The 24,998-nt window shown below is 39.7% G+C and overlaps 1 protein-coding gene across 10 annotated transcripts in view; it reads right to left on the bottom strand.

The window, feature by feature from the left end:
• LIMCH1 (LIM and calponin homology domains 1) overlaps positions 1-24,998 on the bottom strand; it is a 344,011-nt gene that overhangs the window by 158,710 nt on the left and 160,303 nt on the right. The window lies entirely within an intron of this gene.

Raw genomic sequence — 24,998 nt, 5'->3', positions numbered from 1 at the left:
GAGGTATATCTGCAAGGCATCAGGATTTAATTTTTGGTGAAACTGGCCAAGGGTTTATAGACTAAAAATATAAGCATGAGAAATAAGAATGGCTTTGGAGAATTATAGACTGATCAGTTACTCTTTTGGATGGGGCCACTTGATGAAGTCATTAATCATATAAACAAAACAGCCTGGGTTTTTAAATAAGAGAAAATTTACTAGGGGCCTAAAACGATTAATTTAGTAAGGTCTTTGGTGGTAGAAGGCAAAGAAGTTCTTTCAGATGAGTTTCTCAATAACAGGTATTTTTCAAAATTGAGTTGAGTGATGGAGGGGTCATTGCTAAAATACTTTAAAGGAAGAAACTATTCAGAGCATTTAGTTCAACACTGTCATTTTAGGATTAGGAATTAGAAACAGAGCAAGTGGGCTTGCTCATAATGACTTGGTTAGTTTAGTTTCAGGTCCTCATGGATGGGTTTATGGCTTAAAGTATATGCCTTAAACAAAGAGTAGAGATAAACAGGAGAAGTATAATGAGTCTACATAATTGCAGAACTCTCCTCCTCCGCTTACTGAGAGCTTACGGGATGCCAGAAAAGACACTGAGTTGATCCATATACCTTTATTCCTCACAAGTCAATGAGTTAGGTACTATTATTATGCCACTTTGCAGATGAGAAAGTAGGGATTTCCAGAAGGCTGTGAGTGACATTAGCACTTGCATCAGAACCATTACCACTGCTACATTTTCCTGAGCATGTACCATGCTCCAGGTAAACATTCTAATTTACCTGCATAAATTCATTTAATCCTTATAACAGTCTTATGAGGTCAGTACCGTAGTTAATTCTCATTTTACAGATGAGAAAGCTGAAACTTAGAAAAGGTTAAATAACTGGCCCAAGGTCACCTAGCTGGAAAGTGGCCAAACCAGGAGATAAATCTGGGCCTCTATGACATCTTTAAGAATAATAGCATCGGTGGTTGCCAGAGGCAGGGGATGGTGCGGGGGTGGGCAAAATGAATGAAGGGGTCAAAAGGCACAAATTTCCAGCTCTAAGATAAATAAGTCATAGGGATGTATATACAACATGGTGACTGTAGTTAACAATACTGTACGGCATATTCAAAAGTTGCTGAGAGAGTAGATCTTAAAAGTTCTCATCACAAGAAAAAAAAATTCTGTAACTGTGTGGTGATGAATGTTAACTCAACTTGCTGTGGTGGTCATTTTGCAAGGTATATAAATATTGAATCATTTTGTCGTGTACCTGAAACTAACAAAATGCTATATGTCAATTACCTCAAAAAATTTAAAAAGAAGAATAGAAAGGAGAAAGTGCAAAAAAAAAAAATCCATTTGCAAATCTTTGACTCTTCCAGTGTTAAAGGCCCAAGGTGACAAGGAGATATAAATACTATAGTGAAGAGCTTAAGGAATTCCTATAGATAGGGGGAGGGGAAACCCTTGGCATTTCTGTGGCTAACAGAACACACTGTTGAGTGGAGGAAGAATGGGGCTGACCCAGGAGAGCAATTTTTGCTCCGATTATACTAAAGCTCACTACTATTTCAGTGCCATCATCTATCACAGCGGAAGCAATCCGTCCATTGCCTGGAATGCCATGTAGTGGAACAGTAAATCAGGCAAGGAAAGAGCGTGCTGAAAGTACCTGAAAGATTCAGGAGTAAGGAAACTGAGCGAGGAGGGTTAGGGGAAGAAACACAAAGAAAGTTGAGAAATAACAGTCAACATGTTGATTTCATCCATGGACAGACAAGTGTAACAGAACAACACAAACAATGTCTCCCAGGGATTTTTTATTTAAAAAAATAGAAAGGAGTGAGGGTGTCTTTCTACTCTACACAGCAGGCAGTCTTCTATGCATTGATAACAACATATCACTATATAACTGCATAGAAATCTATTGACAAAGTCTGGGAAATCTAAGTGAATGAATAAAAAGGTAAGCCAAGTAGGAATAATTCCTTATTTTTTGTAAAGCTTTCAGTCCATTGTTAATACTTCATGGCGGCAAATTTAACCAACATAACAGTGGGGCCGTTTCAACTGTGGCCAAAAAATTAAAATATCAAATAAGTATGAAATGAAATAGATATTCTTGACTGAATGCATTATTTTGTCTTCCAACTGCTTACGTACATAAGCTCTGTGTGTACTTAACTTTTTGAAGAGTCAAACCTGTGACTTTTTAAATTAAGATTTTCTGATCAACCATAAGAAATTATCAGCCACTCATTTATTGATTAAATAACCATTTAATAAAACACACTGTAGCTCCAATACCCTTCAACTCAATTTGCAACAGTTTCTTTTCAGGGATATAGATGAGCAAAGGAGCCTTTGAACTAACCTGGGGAGGGAAAGTTAAAGCCATCCATCAAAGTCAATGTTAAATTTAGAGCCAGACGACATGGCAGCTCCCCAGTCCCTCTTGCTACAATTTTCTTAGCAAAGCTCTTTGTTTTCCATTCCTGCGGATGACTGCCCCTCACTTTCCACAGTAACTCTCCCCTCATACTGACAAACAGGAAAAAACCACTCAAGTTCTTTCTTACATAATGGTTTGGGTTTTTTTGTTTTTGTTTTTCTGGTTTTTTGGTGGGAGACCCAGAACTCAAAGAGCCTTGATGCTTTTTATCAATTCCACTAGTTGTCAAGGGCAGGAAATAAAAATATTTTTCTCTTCCGACTCAAAAACAATACCCCTTTGTGAAGTTGCTAAGAAGCTAGAAATAGCAAATCTGGGAAAAATTTCAGGTGAGAGATATGCATCAAAATATTTCATTTTGCTAAAAATATCTCTGAGTTGGTCTCAGCATTCCAACTCACATCATACTGCCGTTCAGGATGATGAACAAAATCTGTTTCCCCCTTATATTGGCAGTAACTCTGAGGTTCTACAAAGGAGTAAAGTAACCTGTCCTATGACGTCAAAGTTCCCGTAGGCATTTGTCAGTTCAAAGAAGTTGTTTTCAGAATGGAAACAAGAAAGACAGAAGAGGGAAGAGAGACCAATTCAAATTGCTGCATCTTTACTACCTGGCAATTGGAGTTTAGAGCAAGGACCCAAGAGGTAACTTAGGCAAGCTGGGGGGTCCCACAAAGCTGAATCCATGACAGCAAAGAGTGCGGGGTCCTAATCAGCTGCCCCAGCACAGATAAACGAGCCCCCCTAGGAAGCATCGCCATCCTAAAGGCAGTAGGGCTCATCCAGTGTCAGAGATGAACCTGGTGACAATAGGAGGTGTGTGTGGTCCAGGGTAAGCTCCAATGTTCCAGCCCCACAGCAGTGGAGGCATATGAGAAAATATAAAAAGAAAAGAAAGACTTGGCCTTGGGGAGCAGGGTGAATGCAGTGGAATAATGATATAAACCCTCAGCACCCAGCAGCTCCTGGGCTCCCCTCTCCTCCGTGGGCTTCTCCCTGCCACCCCAGAGTCTCCCAGTCCCAACTTCTCCCCTCAACAGGAGCAGAAAGTAGATGACAGCTAAGTTTTTTTCAAGTCCTGCCAAGAAAAACACTGCAAGGTTAAGAACACAAAAGGCTTCGAATATCTTGCTACTCAGGTTCTTTTTTAAAATAAGTTTCGGTATATATACACACACACAGAAGAAAATTCACTTTCAGTCAAAGGGTTCAAGAATGTTGACAATCTTTTCAAGGAGCCACTATGTTCTTAAACTCTTTCAACAGCTCTATTTGTTCTAAAAAGGGTCATAGATTTATTTAATAGCTGTTTATCTTTCAGCTGGCCCACTGCAAACCAAAGCATAACAGAAAGCATCCAGCATAATCACAGGCTTGGAGCTGAGGGGGCTCGAGGGGCAACGATGGGGAGTCAGAAGTACAGTAACAAGAGTTCCTTGTGTGTTTATTGTGGGAAAGCGTGCCCATAGGTGGAAAGATTGAATTTCAGATAAAAATGCAGAAGTAAACATCTGGAGAAAGAATATTTCCATGGCAGTCTTGTCAACATGTCCCCTAAATCTGTCACCCATGCAAAAGAAAAACAGCCACTAGGATCTGTGAAGTGATGGCGTGAGCATTCACTTAAGGTACAGTACCATCTTTCTACCAAGTGATAAAAACCTATCACAAAATAGGTAAAACGCCTTTGTTTTTTAAGAGAAACCTGGCAAAGATGTCAGGACCCTGGAGTATAACACTGCTCTGGGACTCAGAGGCCTGTCAGGGGAGCTGAGATCTGGAGAGAAAAAGAAAATTGTGATGTTTCCTTTATATGCCATCCAATTAATTGTGCTTATAATGCAGACAGAGTGACCACAAAAATACATCTCAGTCTACTGGATAGCATGCCAGCCTTGATCCTAGGCTCAAAGAAAAAGAAGAAAGCTCCAATTTGGGACAAAATAAACCTAGGGTTTAATTGTCATATATTTTAAACTTGGCCTGTTGTCCTGCTTGAGTAAATTTCATGAAAAATCCAAGTTTCTTAAATACTAGTTCTTTTAGGGATGAAACACTACCTATGCAGTAGTTCAAAGATGTCCCTAATACCACACTCAAATGTATTTCACATGTTTTATGTTTTTATATTTAAATCTACAAACATAGTTTAACATATTTCTATTAAAATACATAATATGTATATATATAGTAAAAACTAAATACTTTTAGCTGAGTTAGACATTCTGTGCCTTGAAAGATAACACTTGTCTTAGGGACAGGTACTTCTCACTGGGGAAGGAACTGCTGGATCCACCAATAGAATTAACCCCTGAAACTCTTCTTTCCCTCACAAATCACAAACTCTCTGCAATTAGCTTTCTTTGAACCGTGTTATTTACCAATAAAGATAAGCCAGTTAGTTATTTCTTGAAAGTCAACTGATCCCTTGACCATTATATTTACTAATCAGTTTTGCCATCATCAAAACAGATTAATTCTTTTACAATAATGTGAGGAATATTTGATAATTTATTTAGTCCTTATTTTCAATGTGTTGAAGTTAATTCATATAAACACACTATAGTAAGTTTCTCTCTTAATTGTTAATACCTGCACTGATGGAAGACTCTCCTCTGACATAAGAAGATATCTATATCAGTTTTGCTCACAGTATAATAGAATGTATTAGATGGGATGGATTTCTGGATACGACTGAAATACCAATGTGGCAATAAACTGTATAAATACTAGTTTTACGGCAATAGAAGAAGAGAGAAACAGGGAAAATAGGTCAACTTCAGGAAATAGGTGGCAGATGCTATTTAAGGGCAAAAAAAGAAGAAAAAGAAAAAAAAAGAGTCAGGAAAAAAAGGGATGCTCAGTTGCCAGACAATCAGATCTTTCTTTCTTTCTTCCTTCCTTCCTTTTTTTTTCTTTCCTTCCTTCCTTTCTTCCTTTCTTTTTTGTTTTTAACAAATCTATTTAAATCTATTTTTCTCTTAGGACTTTCTTTTTTGTATGAGTTTTTACTGCTTAATTCACATATTTTAATCTTCAATCACCTTGGTTGAATAGTTTGAGAGCAAAAACCTCTTACCATTAGAATCTTCTCAGGAAAAAAAAATATATATACACACATATTTATATCTATAGAATATATATATCCATATACATTTATATCTAGGAATTTACTAATTTTGTGCATATTCCTAAAAGCAAAATGCAGCAGCGGCAGCCTGGATAAAATCAATAAATTGAGAACTTCAAGGCTGGTTATTCTGGGAGTGAAAACTTGAAATAGAAATGACAAAGATGAAATGAGATTCTATCAAAATGACTTCAGCAGATTCAGGGCTAGAGTGAAAATCCCAGGATGTGTAATAAGAGGAGAGGAAACTCGATGCGGTCAGAACTCCACTCCATCACAGGGCAGCCAAGAAGAAGACAGCAAGCAGACCAATTCCCGACCACTGCTCACACCACAGTATGGCTGGGGCAGCTCTAGGAAGGGCAGGGAAACCTCAGAGACTTTTCAAATTGTATCCTTTATGGTATTCGCAGAGACCCAGCCAACAACAGCCAGGGGGCTGTTTACCAAAATCATTCCCTGGCACCACCCACAGAAACGCTGTGGAAATCACTGCCAAAGCTTACATGGGAATCAAACAAAGGAACTAAATACAGCCATGTAAAACATGCCCCAGTCATTTCGTAAGCTCGGTTTCTTCACAGATGGCTGTTGTGGAAGAAATGACTGCTTCCAGAAAACAGAGACCCCAGGAATTAATCCAGCAACACAGATGAAAGCAGAATGAAAAATTACTAATTATCCCATTCTACAATTCACACTGGTGACTTACTGCCTCTGGGCTATAAGACACCTGAGGTTAAAACTGCTCCTCAAAAACAGATACGACAAAAGTGAGTGAATGGTGTAAGGGGCAGGTCTCAGATCACTGTTGTTCCCCAAAGTAAAAAAAATAAAATAAAAGAGATTCACCAAATGAAAATATCAGAACATTCCACAGACCGGCAAAACCAGATGGAGATCAGCAGTTCACACACATCCTTGTATTTCCAAGAGATGTGAAGCTCCAGGTTCTGAAAAAGACCAAGCAGAAGCCCACCTGCCATGGCAGTACCAGGAGCTAAAAAGAGAAGACGACCTCGAAGAAATCCAGCCTTTTTCACTCTACACTCTCAAAGCTGGGCGTGGGGACTCAGGATCTTATGACTCTTACCTCCCATCTTTATAACTGCTTCGGTTTTCTCATTCTTTTACTCCTTACCTGTGCTCCTTTATGTGTCAGAGGTTGATTATACACATCACTACTTTGGATCTCCCTCCAGTTTCATGGGTCAATCCAATGCCCATGCTACTTATCTTTCACTACCTTTATATTACTGTGGAGTTGGGCTCTGTACGCCACTCCATACACACACTACTCTCCCTCTATTTCCTCACCCCTCGCTCACTGCTGGAAGCTAAGTTTGAAAGTATCATCCTTTTATGTCTACTCAACACAGAGAAAAAGAAACACAGCAGCTGTGTTCACTGAGTCAATAGATTCATAGTGCTTAACAGAGACTAGACTGTAGCATCCACTAAGGCAAGAACTACGACTGTTAGTTTCAACACTCAATATCCAATGTTTAGTTTGGTACCTGGCACACATTAGGAGTTCAATAACTGTTTTTTGAGAGACTGGAAGTAATTTTTTCTCTAAATTTCATTTTATTCTTTCATTCTCAAATTATTTTCTCTATTGAACAAAGGAAGATTTGTAAATCACTGGAATCATGGTTTAAGGGAATAAATGAACAAAAAAGACAGGTTAAAAATCTCAAAAGTTCCCAAATTCATTCCAATAACCAGTCCTCCTCCACCACCTCCTCCTGCTTTTTTTCCTCTTCATATCTTGAACTTTATTACAGGAAAACGTCTAGGTTCTTTACGTATATTAACTAATTTACTCTTCATGAAAACCATATAGGATAGTTACTATATTATTCCCATTTTGCAGACTAGGAAACAAAGGCCTCAAATGACTGAGTAACCTGCCAAAGAGCACACAGCTAAGAAGTTGCAAATCCAGAATTTAGGCCATCTGACTCCAGAATGTCAGCTCCTAATGACTCCCCTGCACTGCCTCCTGAAGGACAGCTGTTAAGAAGGCTAACTGATGCCATTCATTCAGTAAAATATTTATTGAGTGCCTACTACATGCCAGATGCCAAAAATACCCGCCACAGCCATGAATATTGTCTGCATATAGTCAACATTCCTTCTGCTTTCCTAGTCGCCCTTTGCCATGTCTCCCAAACAGTAAGCATGCAGAATCTGTTGGACAAGGAAATTTAATAAGAATTGGTTCTTTTTCTTTATCTCAGTCTTTTAAACTTTCTTACTGAAAACAATCACTAATCCTCTCAGCGTTACATGGGACTCTAGCAAGAGCCAGTGGGAATATGCAGCAGCCTGGAATGGCATAGGTAGAGACCTAAACAGAAACAGGGAAATGAATAAAATAGGGTTTCTGCTCTATTATTAGACCAAATGTATTGGCAACCTTTTCACACCTTGCTTAACAGTCCAAAGTCAAGCCACACGGAGGGTACTGGATTCTTGCCCCTTCTTCCCACACTTGGAAAGGTCTTCTAGGCAAGAAGAATTACGGTCACCCAATCACCCTCTATACACCTGACACAAAAGGCAGGAGAGTGGAAGTGGCACGTACCCCTGGCAGAATTTCTGAGCGAAAGTGTGCAGCCTCTGAGTGATCTGACCTTCACTTTGCTCTGCACCCACCCATGCCACGCAGACCAATCCCCTTCTCCCCGAGGCTGCTGAATCAGCCCTGCTGGGAACAGCCCAAAGAGAAGCTCAGACTCCTGAGACATTTGGTCTATTCAGCACCATGAAGGAAATAGCAGTCGTTCAGTGAGGGAATAAAAATGAGGAGTTGGCTGAATAAAGGTGATAAAAATAGATTTTCCAACTCCATGAAGATGAATCATTTTGCCATGGGGATTTGTCAGGCTCTGTTTCAGCTTCGTTTTCAACCCAGCCTCATAAATTTGACTAAGGAAAATTTCCTTCCTCTAGATAACCAGCGTTAGCATTAGGACAGTTCTAACGGGACTTTATTAGAGAATTGTCCAGAAATAACCTCCACTCCTTCCCTAGCCTGCAGTAAATATTGGCTTTCAAGGACAAGAGTGGGCTGGGCTGGGATGTGCAGCCCATGACCCCAGACTCACTGCCCCCCTCCATCCCCCCTCAATTTTCTCCTCAGTTCTTTCCCTCCTCATTTTAAGAAATGGAGATTTTTAGAAAGTAACAGGGGTGGTGGAAAGGAGCAGAATGTGAGGGGGCCTCAGGTAGGACAGCACCTCAAGGTATGCAGTCGCATTTTCCCCAGGACACCATGTGCTGCTGAGGAATACATCTTTAAATGTAGCAGAGTTGCTTCTAATTCACAAAATTATCAAAAATACTCTTTATTTTGACTAATGTGTCTATGTGCCTTCCATGACATACCCCAAAAGAAAAAACAATGGCTTTCCTTAGAGAATAAAAAAGGCTTAATTAAAAGCAACAGGTGGTTAAAAATATCAAGGAACAAGGTAAACTCCAGAGAAAAGTAATTTTGGTGTATTTTAGCCATACCATAGTGTATAAAAAGGACCTTTAAAAATAAAAACAAGTGATAAAATCTAAATAGCTTCCTTCCTTCACTCATGGACACCCATCATCGTGCATTTTTTTCATAATGGGTTTTACTTACCCCTACATGGCCTCATAGTCCACATAAAACTCCAGCATACCCACACTTAGGAGGTGGATGGGGCATCTCTCCTGGGTGCTCCAACAGTCAGCCCGTACACAGCAGCCGAAGCGCACTTACATCCTCTTTCCCAAAACAGTCCTCAGCACAGCAGACCCAGCTCTGCCCCAAACAGGCTGCAGCAGCTGAAATGCTGATGCAGTGAAAGAGAACTAACTGGAAGAGAGCGTGATTGCCACACCTATTGGGGAGGGAGGCGGGGAGTTCTGCTCCCACTGAGGAAGGGGGACAGAATCCCCAAGACGTAGAGACGTCCAGTGTGATTCTGCAGGAGAGCTTTGTGACAGCTGCTGCTGCATAGTTGGCACCCAGTACCATCAGTAAACCTGCATTTGGAACAGGACCCAGCAGGACCTGAGGGAGGAGAGTTCAAGTCCCAACTCTGGAAGAAAGTAGCCTTGTGACCCCAGGCAAGTCATTGCCCTCTGAGTCTCTGTTTCCTCATTTGTAACAATATTCTGTGATAACCTATACGAGAAAAGAATCTGAAAAAGAATGAATATATGTATATGTATAACTGAATCACTTTGCTCTACACCTGAAACTAACACAACATTGTACTCCAACTATACTCCAATAAAATTAAAATATAAAAATATAAACATTTAAAAAAATTTTTTAAATCTCTAAATAGTCTCTAGTTCTGAAATTTTAAGGCCATCAGAATAATCATGAATATAATAAATAATAAGCACAGCTACAATTTCTTGAAAACAGATGATGTACCATCCACCATATTAGGTATTTTACACATATTATCTCATTTAATCCCATGATACTGAGATAAGATTTATCAACCCCATTTTATAGATGAGGACACTGATGAACTCACTCCATGATTCCCCATGAAAATAAAGGATCAGCATATCCATTCAGGGTTTTGAATTTAAATGGAAGTATTTAATCTTTGTGCCTGAAATTGAGATGACGCCTGAGGATGGAATTTCTCCACTGTTGGGTGATTAATGTGTTTACAATCCTCTGATGGGATAATTCTGAGGTACTAGTATTTATGGTTACGGCCATTCATGCTACTGCAAAACCCATTTCCCACCTGTTGTCTTTTATTAAACCTCCCTAAAGGACATGAAATATTTCTTTGTGCAGATTCTAAAAACAGGGATCATGAAATATGTGAGCAGAAACCTCGTGTGTGGATTTACTGTTCGGAATTTTCAAATGCTATAAAACACAGTGTTTATAGCCAATTCATCATTTATAAGAGTTTATTAGACTGATATGCCCACTGACTCACTGGTATCCTGCCATGTATGGATACCAATCCTTCAAATGGTGGGTTGACATTTAATATTTATTAATAACGTCTGTGTTTCCTTGTCTATTTTATAGTATCTTTGCATTATGTTCTATTTTATGTTTATCGTCAATCATTCTAGTTTTCAAGTAAACTTTTTATTTTAAAATAGTTTTTAGATTTACAGAAAATTGCAGAGATAGTCCAGAGAGTTCCAGTATAACTTGTATGCTGTATTTTATATTACTAACCAGTGGTTAGTACCATTTATCAAAACTAATGAACAAACACTGGTACACTACCACTAACTAAACTTCAGGTTTTATTTGGGTGTCATTAGTTTTCCATTAATGTACTTTTTCTGTTCCAAGATCCATCCACGATACCATATTACAGTCATTTCTCTTAAGCTTCTTCTGGACTTTCCTCATTTCTCAGACTTTCCTTGACAGTTTTGAGAAGTACTGGTCAGGTATTCTGTATCCCATTTGGGTTTGTCTGATACTTTTCTCATGGTTAGACTGGGGTTATGGGTTTTGGGGAGGAAGACCACTGAGATGAATACCATTCCCGTATCACCTTATCAATCATCCTTTTATTACCTATAGGGAAAATATTTATGTCAAAACTTTAAACTGAATAAAGTTAATTTTAGAAAAGATAAATTAAATACCAAACTGTTTACTCAGAAATACAGTATTTTATCTTGTGGAGAAAATGACAGAGAGGGAAACTAATCTTTGTGTCCATTATGAGATAAGGGTAGACCTAAGATTCTAGCAGGAAGCCTGCTAATTACAAAAGAGGTGTCTAGCAAGTTCTTTTGAAGTGCTTGCCAAGGTAAACTTTCTACAAAACAATCTCAGATGATGGCACATTTTAAGAGAAGTTGTTTCAACCAAGCATGATCTCACTCTTTCATACAATACTTTTAGATATTTGGTGAAGTTTTTTTCCTGTTGTCAAACCACAGAATCCCTGTGAACCTGGGTTTGGAGTGCTAAAACTTAGTTGCACAGAAATTCCTTCTTTAGGTAAGCTATGGCTATGAAAAAAAGAGGACTGAGGCTGAAATATGTATTTCCTGCTATTATATATTTTTCCCTCACAGTTCCTAATTGGAGGTCTGTTCCTCAGGGGGAAAAAAGTAAGGAACTGATGTAATGTCACAAACTTCTGCTAAATGCTGTTCAATGAAAGATAAGGGAGAACAAGTAGTTTCTTTCTTTAAAGAATGGTATTTTTTTTTTCAGGGACAGGAAGGGGAGAAAAACAGAAAAAAAAAATGTTTTACAGCACTGCTATGTATAACCTTCCACCTTTGCAGAAGCATAAAATAATTAAGGAAACAAGCTTGAAAAATAGTTTGTGGTGGATAAAGAGGATACTAGACTTCAGTTAGCACGTCTAGGCATTCACAACACATGCGAATAAGAATTTCAGTCCTTGGCTGGCTTACCCACCATTATGGGCTGAACTGTGTCCCTCCCTAAATTCATATGTTGAAGTCAAAACCCCCAGTAACTCAGAACTGTGACTGTATTTGGAGGTAGGGTCTTTAAAGAAGTGACTATGTTAAATGGGGTCATTTAGAGCAGGCCCTAATCTAATATGTTTGGTGTCCTTATAAGAAGAGGAGATTAGGATACAAACACACATGCAGAGGGAAGACCATGTGAAGATCCAGGGAGAAGGTGGCCTTCTGCAAGCCAAGGAGAGAGACCTCAGAAGACAACAACGCTGCCCACTCCTTGATTTCAGACTTCTAGCCTCCAGAATTGTAAGAAAATAAATTTCTGTCCTTTAAGGCACCCAATCTGGGATACTTTGTTATGACAGCAAATTAACATGCTTACCTAGCACTAAGAGTGAAGAATCAAGGGGTATAAGAGAGGCTAGAGCATATGAGATTGGTTGGATATTATGTCTCAATAAATTTGTCAATAATATGAAGATCTTTCTAAGTCACTCTCTCTCATGATTTTCATAACTAAGTGTAATTGCTAATGACTCCTCCTGTGTTCCCAAATTCCTTTCATCACCCTTCTCCCCCCCACCCGTCTCTGCCAGTGAAAGTCAAACACTCCAAAGATCAGACTATAATTTGAGGGGAAAAAAGCTTCAAAGTTTGCGTTTATAGAAAAACAAATAATTTGTCTTCATATACACTTAAGCATAAGGATTTAACTTTAAAATCAGCCATTCATTAACTTAGTCCAATTTTTTATAACTTTTTCCATGAGTTCTAAACCAACATTTTCCAATCGTCTGCCAGACATCTGCACATGAATATCTCTTAAAGGTAGCCAACTCAGTACGTCCAAAACAGACTTCATCTTTTCTCTTGGAACCCATTTCTCCTTCCTTGCTCCCATGATTCCTATTAACGGCATCACTATTCGCCAAGTTGCTCAAATCCAAAATGGAGATGTCATCTTCCTAAGATTATTTATCATATTTCATCAATTCCAAGTTGTACATTTTTTACCTCTAAAATAATGATGCATCTTTCCATTACCGGTATATTAACATTGTGTCATAATTTAATTGATGGCTTTTAAAAAATTAGTTATACTTTTTAAAAATGGTGTGTCTTATAATTGATGGCATATTATTTTTAGTGAAAAACATAGAACCATAAATCCTGTGTCCACTTCTCCACTCTCACTGTTTCTACTAAGGTTAAGTAGTAGACATTATCTCTCATTTGGATTACTTGTCTCCTAATTGACTTTTGTTGCTGGTCTTTTCCCATAATCTACTTTCCACATGGCCACCAGAGTTATCTGGAACATGAGATTCCTTTGTTTGCAGTGGCTCTTACTGCATGTAAAATGAGTCCAAACACCTCTAGACGGCACTTCTGGTCTCTACCTACTATTCTTGGTCCACTTTCCACTGTACTGATTTCTTTCAGGGATTCTGGGCTCCAGCTGCAGCCACATACAAATAATAGCCACTCCCAGACAAGACCCAGGTTCCTGTGGCTCAAAGCCTTTCTTATTCCATCCTCTGAGGCTAGACTGTCCTCCCCCAACCCCAATGGTCTTCACCGATTGTAAATGCATGTTCAGATCCCAGGCCTTCCAAAGTTCTTACTCTCAAATAGAAACTGCTTCCTTGTTCTTCCTTGCATATTTCATTAACATTTCACAGTCCTCCTTTATTAGACCTTATTTGTACATTTTCCTCCTAGAAGGGGATCCCTTGAAAGCAGGAATTATGTCTTGAGTCAAAGTGGATTTTCACTTGGAAGGCAACAGAGAACATACCATCTCTTTTTAGTGTATATGTGCAGAAGAAAACTGGGAAACAGACCTTAGATGTCATGCAAGGGTCCAAGGAAAATTGTATTACCGCTAAGGTACTGTAACTATAAAGGACACATTTTCAGGGGAATAAGAAATTCATGCCCTGCTTTCTCAGCAGATTAAGACAATCATTTCATTCACTGTGGAAGCACCTTTTAATTGGCTTCCAGTGATCCCTTCCTCCTGTACACAGGTCCTTGCGTAATCTCCTCCCCCTGAGTGTGGGCTAGACCTAGTGACTTGCTTTTGATTAACAGAATATGGCAGAGGTGAGGAAACGTCACTTCTGAGATTAGGTTATAAATGATTGTGATGTCCATCTTGTTTGTTCTCTCTCCCTCTCTCTCTCCTTCTGGTTCTTCTTGCTTGCTCACTCTCATGAAGCAAGCTGCCACACTGTGAGGTGTTCTACGTAAATAGGCCCATGTGGCAAAGAACTGAGGATGGCTTTGGCCAACATCCTGCAACAAACCAAATCTTGTTGACATACACCTGAGTGAGTTTAGAACCAGATCCTTCCCTAGTCAAGTCTTAAAATGACACCAGCCAACACCTGATGGCAGCCTTGTGAGACATCCTGAAACTCTAACCAAACTAAGCCAAGCCCAGATTCTTGACCCATAGGAACTCTGGGATAGTAAATGTTTTAGGCCACTAAATTTGGGGGTAATTTGTTACACAGCAATGGATAACTAATACACTCACCAAATAAGAAAATCAGAAAACAGATAATAAACATAGGATGAGTAGAAAAGACAAAAAAAACTCTCATTGAGTCTTGCCAAGTACTCAAAAAAGATGGACAAGGGGACTAACTTATTGGTCTGATCCAAGCACTCAGTAGATAACCAAAAGCCAGCCTGTTCCAGTGGCCATCAACATTCCCCTTTACCCTGGTACAGCTCACTGTGGAGCATGGCTCTCACCAACTGACATACTTTTATTTTTGTATTCACTATGTGCCAAGTCTTTTGGTTTAGGTCATAAATTAACTGTAGTCCTGTTTCTTAAGAGTAATAATATGTAGTGGGAGATATACCTAGAACATTCCTTTAGCTGGAAAGGCCTTAAACGCCTTTCTGAGCTGTTATATGCAGTGGGCAGCTATGTAAGGTTATCTGATAAGGACCTGAGATAATCTGTACTTTTAGAAGGTACCTGTGGAAGCCGTTACACCTGGCAGCATACAAACCATACTCACTTGGGAGGCATTGAATAAAGTAACCACCACCACCACCCCTGGCACGTTCTTAGTCCACCATTCAACTAAAAGCAGGATCAAATGTACCAAAGACCATATGGGTTTTGCTGTTGTTTTTCCCTCCAGTTTGTGCTCTTTTATGTCTAAACCTACTAAAAGGCTAACCACCATCCCTGCTGCGGCTCGGTTTTGGCACCAAACTCGAGAGTAGCAAATTGAGCATTCCTTCTGTGTGTGGTGTGGAAACACAACTGAGGTTTCTCTCCCCGTGCCAGGGATGAGGATAAAGGAACGTGTGTCATTAAATTTAATTTTGGCTGAGATTCTTCACAATGTCTATTCATTTCCCTCAGTGAAATGTACCTCCTTTGCACAGAACATCGCTCAAACACCATTTTCCACTTGGCCCCCAAAGAAGAGCAAGACCACTTCCAGAAGCCCCCTCCCCCGATTGCACCATGCAACTACAGAAGAGCAGAGTGTGGCAGGAAAAACACACTGGGTGGGTGTGTTACAAGTCTCTCCTCCCCACCTGCCTATGAAGGAGAATTGTGTCTGCCTCTTCCTGAGCCTTTGTTGTCCAGAATCAGAATCATGATTCTGGGGGGGAATTGAAAGGAGCTAAGTCTAGCTGGATTGATTTGCACCTGAAAAGGCTGGGGGTTAGTAGCGGCAGAGAAAGGGGTAAGAAGCAAGAGAGACAAGAGCTAGTATAGTGTGAGTGTGAATGATTATAGGTAGTTGGGGCAGAGAGAGATTTGCAGGGGAGCTGGCAAGTATAAGGTGTGTGTGTGTGTGTGTGTGCACGCACGCGTGCACCATGTGTCAAGACAGAAAGACAGAGAGGAGAGAGAGAGGAGGGCATTTCAGGAAGTTTTACTGCATGTTACAAATGGAATAAGTCTATGACATTTTTTGGAAAGACTTCAGTAAAGATGTCTAACGTTCCCCTATTAGTATCCGTTGTTGAACTGGTGTTTCATTGACTGGGATGCTTGAGATGTGGCCACATGGAGATTGCTTTTATATGGGTGACAGTAGAAATGTTACATTTGCAGTGCCTTTTAAAATAGGCCACTGCCTCAATTTGGTGAAATTAATAGATCTTAAATGAGAAGGATGAGAGGTTGTCTTCTAAAAACATATGAGATCTCCTTAGAGGTTGATGCCTCCGAACAAATGTTCGGGAGTGTTGAGGTTCAAAGATCTATTATAAGACCTGATGGAGATAGTGTAACACAGTACAAAAGGCACAGAGCCTGGAGTTGGGCTAATCGGGGTGCAAATCTCCATACTGCCTCTTATTTATTGGAAAGCTGGTAACTTACTTCTTTGCACACTTGTTTTCTGAGATTAGTAAAAATACAGCAATAACTACATCGTAGGGCAATTGTAAAGATTAAGAAGGATAATCAAGCACTGCACCTGATACCTAGGGAGGTATTAATATACGATGGTTGTCATTATGGTGCCTTACACCTCTGGCCTCCCTCTTTGCCTGCTCTGCCTCCCTCCTGGCCTAAAACAACCAGGAAGAAAAACAGGCAGAGAACAGAAGCCTGACTAGATTTTTCTGGGGGAACCTATATGATAAACTGCTGAAGGGAAGGTAAATGCTCTAGAATGTCTACATGAAGTTGTAAATATAAACCTAAAATATAAGATATTGATAAGGATGAGCTGAGACAGACAAGAGCTAATCTCCAGTTAGGATTTGCAGGAAACTACTTCTTGGCAGGTAGACACCCAAAACACCTGGGACTCAAATTTACTGCGTTGTCATCTTCCTAAAATTATGACGTTTGTGTAAAGGCTTTTCACTCATACTACTCAGTTTTCAACAGCTTCACATGTCTAGCTTTGTCCAAAACAATATTTTTAATCTTCACATAATGTGGAAATCTCCACTGCCTTTTCATCCTTTCTCATTCTCTGACCTCCCTCAAACAATGAAACATCAACTGTTCTGGTATCAGTTTCATAAAATAAAACAGATACCTTTTGAAAGCTTCCTAAAGTCCACAGAGTTTATGGGAATTTACATTTTTATCCATTTCAGAAAGCTCAGCTCTGAGCATATTTGAAATCTTATCTTTTGGTTAAGGAAAAATACATCTTTTTTTTCTAAAGAATAAGTTTTTTTTTGTTTGTTTTTTTTTTTGCGGTACGCGGGCCTCTCACTGTTGTGGCCTCTCCCATTGCGGAGCACAGGCTCCGGATGCGCAGGCCCAGTGGCCATGGCTCACGGGCCCAGCCGCTCCACGGCACGTGGGATCTTCCCGGACCGGGGCACGAACCCGCGTCCCCTGCATCGGCAGGCGGACTCTCAACCACTGCGCCACCAGGGAAGCCCAAGAATAAGTTTTTGAGTGGGTTAGAGTAACTAAAATGGTAGGATAATTCTACCAGGTGCATTCCTGCTATAGCCTACTGAACTTCAGTTAGTGCAAATTTCCAGCATGCATCAGGTGAAATGAGCCCTTTCACAGAGCTTGGAAAGATATTTTTGAAGCTTTTGATCAAGAGGAAGAAAAGAAAGAGATGAACTGAAAAAGTGAGTCTTTGCTTTCCCCTATTTCTCACAAGAGGTAAAATAATTGTCATTTACATGTGTTCCATTTTCAACTGGGAACACTTGTGAGTGATACAACCAAGGAGAAGGGTGGCCTGTGCTTTGGATTCATCTCAGCTTTTACTGTTTGTGTGATCTTCCCCTCTATGGACCCACATGTCCTCATCTGTAAAACAAGTATATCTAAGATGTCCTTCCTGCTGTAAAATTCTTTTTTTCTCAGATTGCTTTCATCCTCATGGATTCATATGCAAGATCAACCAAATGTTTCATGACAGCCCTAGGAAGGTTCAGCACCCAAGGACAGAATCCCCAAATATCTATTTCCAATTATACTTCACACGTGAGTGCACACACACACACACACACACAGTGGCTGTTACAATTAAAATCTGGGTGAGAAAAGACTTAATCCCCAAATTCCTATTGTAAGCAAGGATTTCATACATTTGTGTCTCTTGCACAGAGTCTGATGTTTCTGGGATGAAATGGAATTTAGTACGATCTCTAATGACCATTAAATTGAATTTCAGGATATGGCTTGATTATGCAATACTGTCAAACTGGCCAAATAAAGGGCAGCATTTTTAAAAGTTGTTGGTATGCCAAGACCTAAATTTGAGGTCTTTCTCTCTGGCAAAATCTAACAGTATCAGTAACACCTAAAAAAGAATGCAAGCATCTGCAGGCAGTCACCACACGGCTGCATATGTCAGCAATCATTACAGAAGAAACACAGACCTGGATCCAGGGTCTTTGCATTCTTGCCAGGAAATGATTTTCAACTACTTTGTTTTAACACCTTCACCCCTGAATTCTTTGTAACCACAGCTCAACTCAGGGGCTAAAATACACCTATTCATGCCTTTGTAAATCTACACGTGTTTATAATTTGGGATTGCTATGTGAAAACACACTTTTCTATTTATCTTCAAGTCAAGCAGCTGGGCCATCTTAATGGATTCTTCTCAACACCAGGCCATTAAGACACACAGGCATGGGTTCCAGGCATGGAAAACCCTCTGGCCATACTTCTTAGATCTCCATGGCCTCTGCTACTGAGGGCTGCTTGATCAATAGAGGGTCAGTGACCTGTCAACCCCCTGACAAAGTACAAATCAACCTAGAAGTCTGTAGATGCACTTGAGGAATGCTGTTGTTCTTTCCTGAGTGTCACAAATATGGATGGAAGAACTGTCATGTGAAGAATATACTCACACAAAAGGCTGCATCTCTACACATCTTCAAATCTACTGCTTAACATTAAAAGGATTATACACCATGATCAAGTAGGGTTTATCCCAGGAATGCAAGGATTCTTCAATATAGGCAAATCAATCAATGTGATAAACCATATTAATAAATTGAAGAATAAAAATCATATGATCATCTCAATAGATGCAGAAAAAGCTTTTGACAAAATTCAACACCCATTTATGATAAAAACCCTCCAGAAAGTAGGCATAGAGGGAACATACCTCAACATAATAAAGGCCATATATGACAAACCCACAGCCAACATCGTTCTCAATGGTGAAAAACTGAAACCATTTCCTCTAAGATCAGGAACAAGACAAGGTTGTCCACTCTCACCATTACTATTCAACATAATTTTGGAAGTTTTAGCCACAACAATCAGAGAAGAAAAAGAAATAAAAGGAATACAGATTGGAAAAGAAGAAGTAAAACTGTCACTGTTTGCAGATGACATGATACTACACATAGAGAATCCTAAAGATGCTACCAGAAAACTACTAGAGCTAATCAATGAATTTGGTAAAGTAGCAGGATACAAAATTAATGCACAGAAATCTCTTGCATTCCTATACACTAATGATGAAAAATCTGAAAGAGAAATTAAGGAAACACTCCCATTTACCACTGCAACAAAAAGAATAAAATACCTAGGAATAAACCTACCTAAGGAGACAAAAGACCTGTATGCAGAAAACTCTAAGACACTGATGAAAGAAATTAAAGATGTTACAAACAGATGGAGAGATATACCATGTTCTTGGATTGGAAGAATCAACATTGTGAAAATGACTCTACTACCCAAAGCAATCTACAGATTCAATGCAATCCCTATCAAATTACCAATGGCATTTTTCATAGAACTAGAACAGAAAATTTCACAATTGCTATGGAAACACAAATGACCCCGAATAGCCAAAGCAATCTTGAAAAAGAAAAACGGAGCTGGAGGAATCAGGCTCTGTGACTTCAGACTATACTACAAAGCTACAGTAATCAAGACAGTATGGTACTGGCACAAAAACAGAAATATAGATTAATGGAACAGTATAGAAAGCCCAGAGATAAACCCACGCACATATGGTCACCTAATTTATAACAAAGGCAGCAAAAATATACAGTGGAGAAAAGACAGCCTCTTTAATAAATGGTGCTGGGAAAACTGGACAGGGACATGTAAAAGAATGAAATTAGAACACTCCCTAACACCATACACAAAAATAAACTCAAAATGGATTAAAGGCCTAAATGTGAGGACAGACACTATAAAACTCTTAGAGGAAAGCATAGGCAGAACACTGTATGACATAAATCACAGCAAGCTACTTTTTGACCCACCTCCTAGAGAAGTGGAAATAAAAACAAAAATAAACAAATGGGACCTAATGAAACTTAAAAGCTTTTGCACATCAAAGGAAAACATAAAAAAGGCGAAAAGACAGCCCTCAGAATGGGAGAAAATATTTGCAAATGAAGCAACTGACACAGGATTAATCTCCAAAATTTACAAGCAGCTCATGCACTCAATATCAAAAAAACAAACAACCCATTCCAAAAATGGGCAGAAGACCTAAATAGACATTTCTTCAAAGAAGATATACAGATTGCCAACAAACACATGAAAGGATGCTCAACATCAATAATCATTAGAGACATACAAATCAAAACTACAATGAGGTATCACCTTACACCAGTCAGAATGGGCACCATCAAAAAACCTACAAACATTAAATGCTGGAGAGGGTGTGGAGAAAAGGGAACACTCTTGCACTGTTGGTGGGAATGTAAATTGATACAGCCACTATGGAGAACAGTATGGAGGTTCCTTAAAAAACTACAAATAGAACTACCATATGACCCAGCAATCCCACTACTGGGCATATACCCTGACAAAACGATAATTCAAAAAAGTCATGTACCACAATGTTCATTGCAGCACTATGTACATTAGCCAGGACATGGAAGCAACCTAAGTGTCCATCGACAGATGAATGAATAAAGAAGATGTGGCACATATATACAATGGAATACTACTCAGCCATAAAAAGAAACGAAATTGAGTTATTTGTAGCTTACGTACATCTAACATCAAGAATATTCCCGTTACCACAACTACCTTAGACAAAATAGTTATCATGTAAAAGAAAATCAACACAGAGAAAACACTATTATCTAATATTCAATCTACACTCAAATTTCCCCAATCATCCCAATAATGTCTATTATAGTTACTCTTTCTCAATCAAGGATCACACATGGCATTTGGCTGTCATATCTCCTTAGCCACCTTTCATCTGCAACAGTTGTAGGGGATGGGGATGTGTCTTTAATGACACTGACAGAATTAGGGAATGCAAGCCAGATGTTTTATGGGAATGTCTGTCAATTTGGACTTGGCTGATTGTTTCCTCAGAATTGGATTAGGCTAATTATTTTGGCAGACACTCCATCAAGGTGATGCTGTGACTTCCTAGTACGTCACTAGGACACCTGATATCACTGCACCCATTAAAGGCATTGGTAAGTGTGAGCATGGACTTTTACTATTTGTGTGATCTTAAAGCTACAGTGCTTGAATGTGAATACTAAATCATTTACACACCTTGAATTTCGAACTGTTAACAATAGTTATTCAAAAGTCTTACTCCCCAAATCATATTTCAGTGCAGCTTTTATGTCTCTAATATAGTAACTCATTTTCTCATAAACCAGGAGATGCTAACTGCATTCTATAATAAAAGATCACGTGGACCATAAACACTAAAGGTTTCACAAAGGAGGTGATTTTGCATTGGGTCTTGATACATAAATAGGATTTAGTCAAGAAGAGCAGAGAGAGAGTACCATATTCATAAGAAGTGTCATGAGAAAAGGCTTCATACATGACAGTGAATAACATTTGAGGACCTATGAATTGACTGTAATAATCCAGGCAAGAGATGAGGAAGACTGGCTCTACGCCTTACCTAGTGGCCAAGGAAATGCAGACAAGTAGACAGAATGAAGAAAGTTGCCATATTCTCTGACAGCTCAACTAGGACAAGTGCATGTTTATGATGCCTTTACTGACACTGGTGGGTGTGAGTGGTCATTTAAGTCTAATTTTAATATGTTCAGTTCGAGGTGCTGGTAGGACATCCAGATGGAGCTGTCCAATACACAGAACAAGAGGCCTGGAGTTCAGGAGAAAAAACTTGGTGAGAAGTGATGACTTGGGTCATCCTGTAAAGAGTTGAGGTCATGAAAACAGACAAGAACGTGAGCAGAAGAAAGGAAGGAAGCAAAAAAGGAAGCAGACAATAGATTTGAAGAGCAAACTCTGGAAGAACATTAACAGGATGGGGGAAGGGAACAGAAGGGTGGCAGTTCTGTTTCTTGTTGGGACCCCAACTAGTGCGCTGGATTTTGGAAATGTTGATCTGAAGGTAATTGGAGGAGAGGAAAAAAGAATTTGACCAGATCTGTAGATTTAGGAATCATGAGTGAATGGGCAGTAATTAACTATACATAGATAAGTATTTTTTTGGTCTAAAGATAACTCCGTTGTGTGTTTTTTTTTCAACATCACCAAGAAATTAACTCAATTCTGACACTATTTACCTGGAGACAGTGTCAGATGGCCCAGGTCAAGGGCTCAGTCCCATTAAGACTGCCCCCACTTCAGATATCAGTCTCAAGTCCAGCTTGGTAGCTGTGCTTCTGACTAACTAGCTATAAATCAGAGGTTCCCAAGATCCCCTCCTTGGATTTGATTAATTTGCTAGAGTGGTTCACAGAGCACAGAGAAACATTTACTTATGCTTATCAGTTTTTTATAAAGAATATTATAAAGGATCCAGATGAACAGCCAGATGAAGAGGTATATAGGGCAGGGTATGTGGAAAGGGGCACAGAGCTTCCATGCTCTCTGGGTGCGCCACTCTCCTGGAATCTCCATGTGTTCACCAATCTGAAAACCCTCCAAACCATGTCCTTTTGGGTTTTTTATGGAGGCTTCATTACATAGGCATGATTGATTTAATCATTGACCATGGGCAATTGATTCAACTTCTAGCCCCTCTCCCTTCCCCAGAGGTCAGTGGGGTGGGACTGAAAGTTCCAACTCTCTAATCACGAGGCTGGTACCCCTGGCAACCAGGTCCCATCCTTGGGGCTTTCCAAAAGTTGCCTCATTCAGGTGGGGCTGAAAGGAGCTTGTTATAAAGAACAAGATACTCCTTCACCTTTATAGAACTGGAGCTATTTCAGGAACTGATGACAAAAGACCAAATATTATAACAAAAGATGCTCCCATTGTTCCTATCTCTTAGGAAATTCCAAGGGTTTTAGGTGCTCTCTGCCAGAAACAGACAAAGCCCAAATATATATCGCTTATTATAAATCACAATATCACAATAACAAATGAGTAAAGAAAATATAAGTGATATAGGAGGGGGTAAGTGAGGAACTATTAGTTGGAAAAGAGCAAGAGCAAGAAAAAGGAGGAATGATGGAAAGGACAAAATGGAAAGGAAATTCAAATGAAAAAGGAAAAGAGAAGAAAGAAAAGTCAAGGATATACATGGGAGTAAATCAACAGAAATCCGCTGGTTTTCTTGAATCACATTGCCTGCCTGTCCCAAAGTAGAGGCAATAGGTAAAGAACAACACTTGATCTGCTGTAAGAATCCAACATAAAGTTAATGCATGAGTCTCAAACCCTTAATTTTGCTAAAATTATTTACAATTCACACTTTAAATTAATGTTTCAAAAACCCTTTTCTCGGGCTTCCCTGGTGGCGCAGTGGTTGAGAGTCCGCCTGCCGATGCAGGGGACACGGGTTCGTGCCCTGGTCCGGGAAGACCCCACCTGCTGAAGAGCAGCTAGGCCTGTGAGCCATGGCCGCTGAGCCTGCGCGTCCGGAGCCTGTGCTCCACAATGGGAGAGGCCACAACAGTGAGAGGCCCGCGTACCGCAAAAACAAACAAACAAAAAAACCCTTTTCTCCTTAGCTTCTGGACTGAGGGCTGCTTGTCTCTGCTCATGTGGATTTCACTGGAGCCTTCCTGACTTCATGCTGCAGGTTTTGCTCTTATAACAATAAATCCCAGACCTCCAAGTCTGGAGATTCCACAGGCTTGGGGCCAAAGAGCCATTTGTCAGCATCATTAGAGCCGTGGCCTTAACATTTGGAAGAGATGGTTTTAGTAAAAAGTTTTAAAATAACTAATATATGTACACATTCACATATATAATATATAATATACATATATAGATTTTTAAATAAAATTATTCAAATCCATTCCTTCCAAATTTAACTATCTATCTATGTATGTATTATTTACTTGGTTACATGATTCTGACAAATGAAATTAGAAAGACTTTTATTGACTAATCACCAATGCACTACCAACCAGCATGGTAACTAAAATGCATCTGCAGAAATAGCAATTCTTACAATTTAAAAAAATCCATTTTATTCAACTCACTGAAACCATGTACCTAACTACGTCACCCCCACAGTTCTCAAACGTAATTTTTTTGTTGGTGTGCATCAAATTTCAATTAGTCATCGTGATATGACTACGAAACTGTTTAACAAATCATCAAAGGTCTAAGGATGAACCTGCTTAAATTCCTGACATTTTTCTAATTGTTTTCTGGAAGACCACGTGCACAGAAGGCAGTCACGATGGAAAGACTGCATTGTTACTAGGCCACATACGCCCTCAGCTTTCTGTGCACACGTGTGTCTGTACACGTGCTCGTGCGGGTGAAGGCTCGTGTGTGAGCTCATGTGCATGCACCTTGTTCCTTCCGGAACTAAGATTTGTTGGTCTTTTTTTTTTTTTTTTTTTTTTTTTTTTTTTTTTTTTTGTGGTACGCGGGCCTCTCACTGTTGTGGCCTCTCCCGTTGCGGAGCACAGGCTCCGGATGCGCAGGCTCAGCAGCCATGGCTCACGGGCCCAGCCGCTCCGCGGCATATGGGATCCTCCCAGACCGGGGCACGAACCCGTATCCCCTGCATCGGCAGGCGGACTCTCAACCACTGCGCCACCAGGGAGGCCCGATTTGTTTGTCTTTTGATCTTCCACCTTTTTCTTCTTACTACTACAAGGTAACGATAATTAAGAAATTAAAATTAGTGCCAAGAATT

This window comes from Hyperoodon ampullatus, assembly GCF_949752795.1.
Source record: "Hyperoodon ampullatus genome assembly, chromosome: 1".
Lineage (NCBI taxonomy): Eukaryota > Metazoa > Chordata > Mammalia > Artiodactyla > Ziphiidae > Hyperoodon > Hyperoodon ampullatus.
Note: the sequence above shows the minus strand (reverse complement) of the source record. Positions and strands in the feature narration are given on the sequence as shown.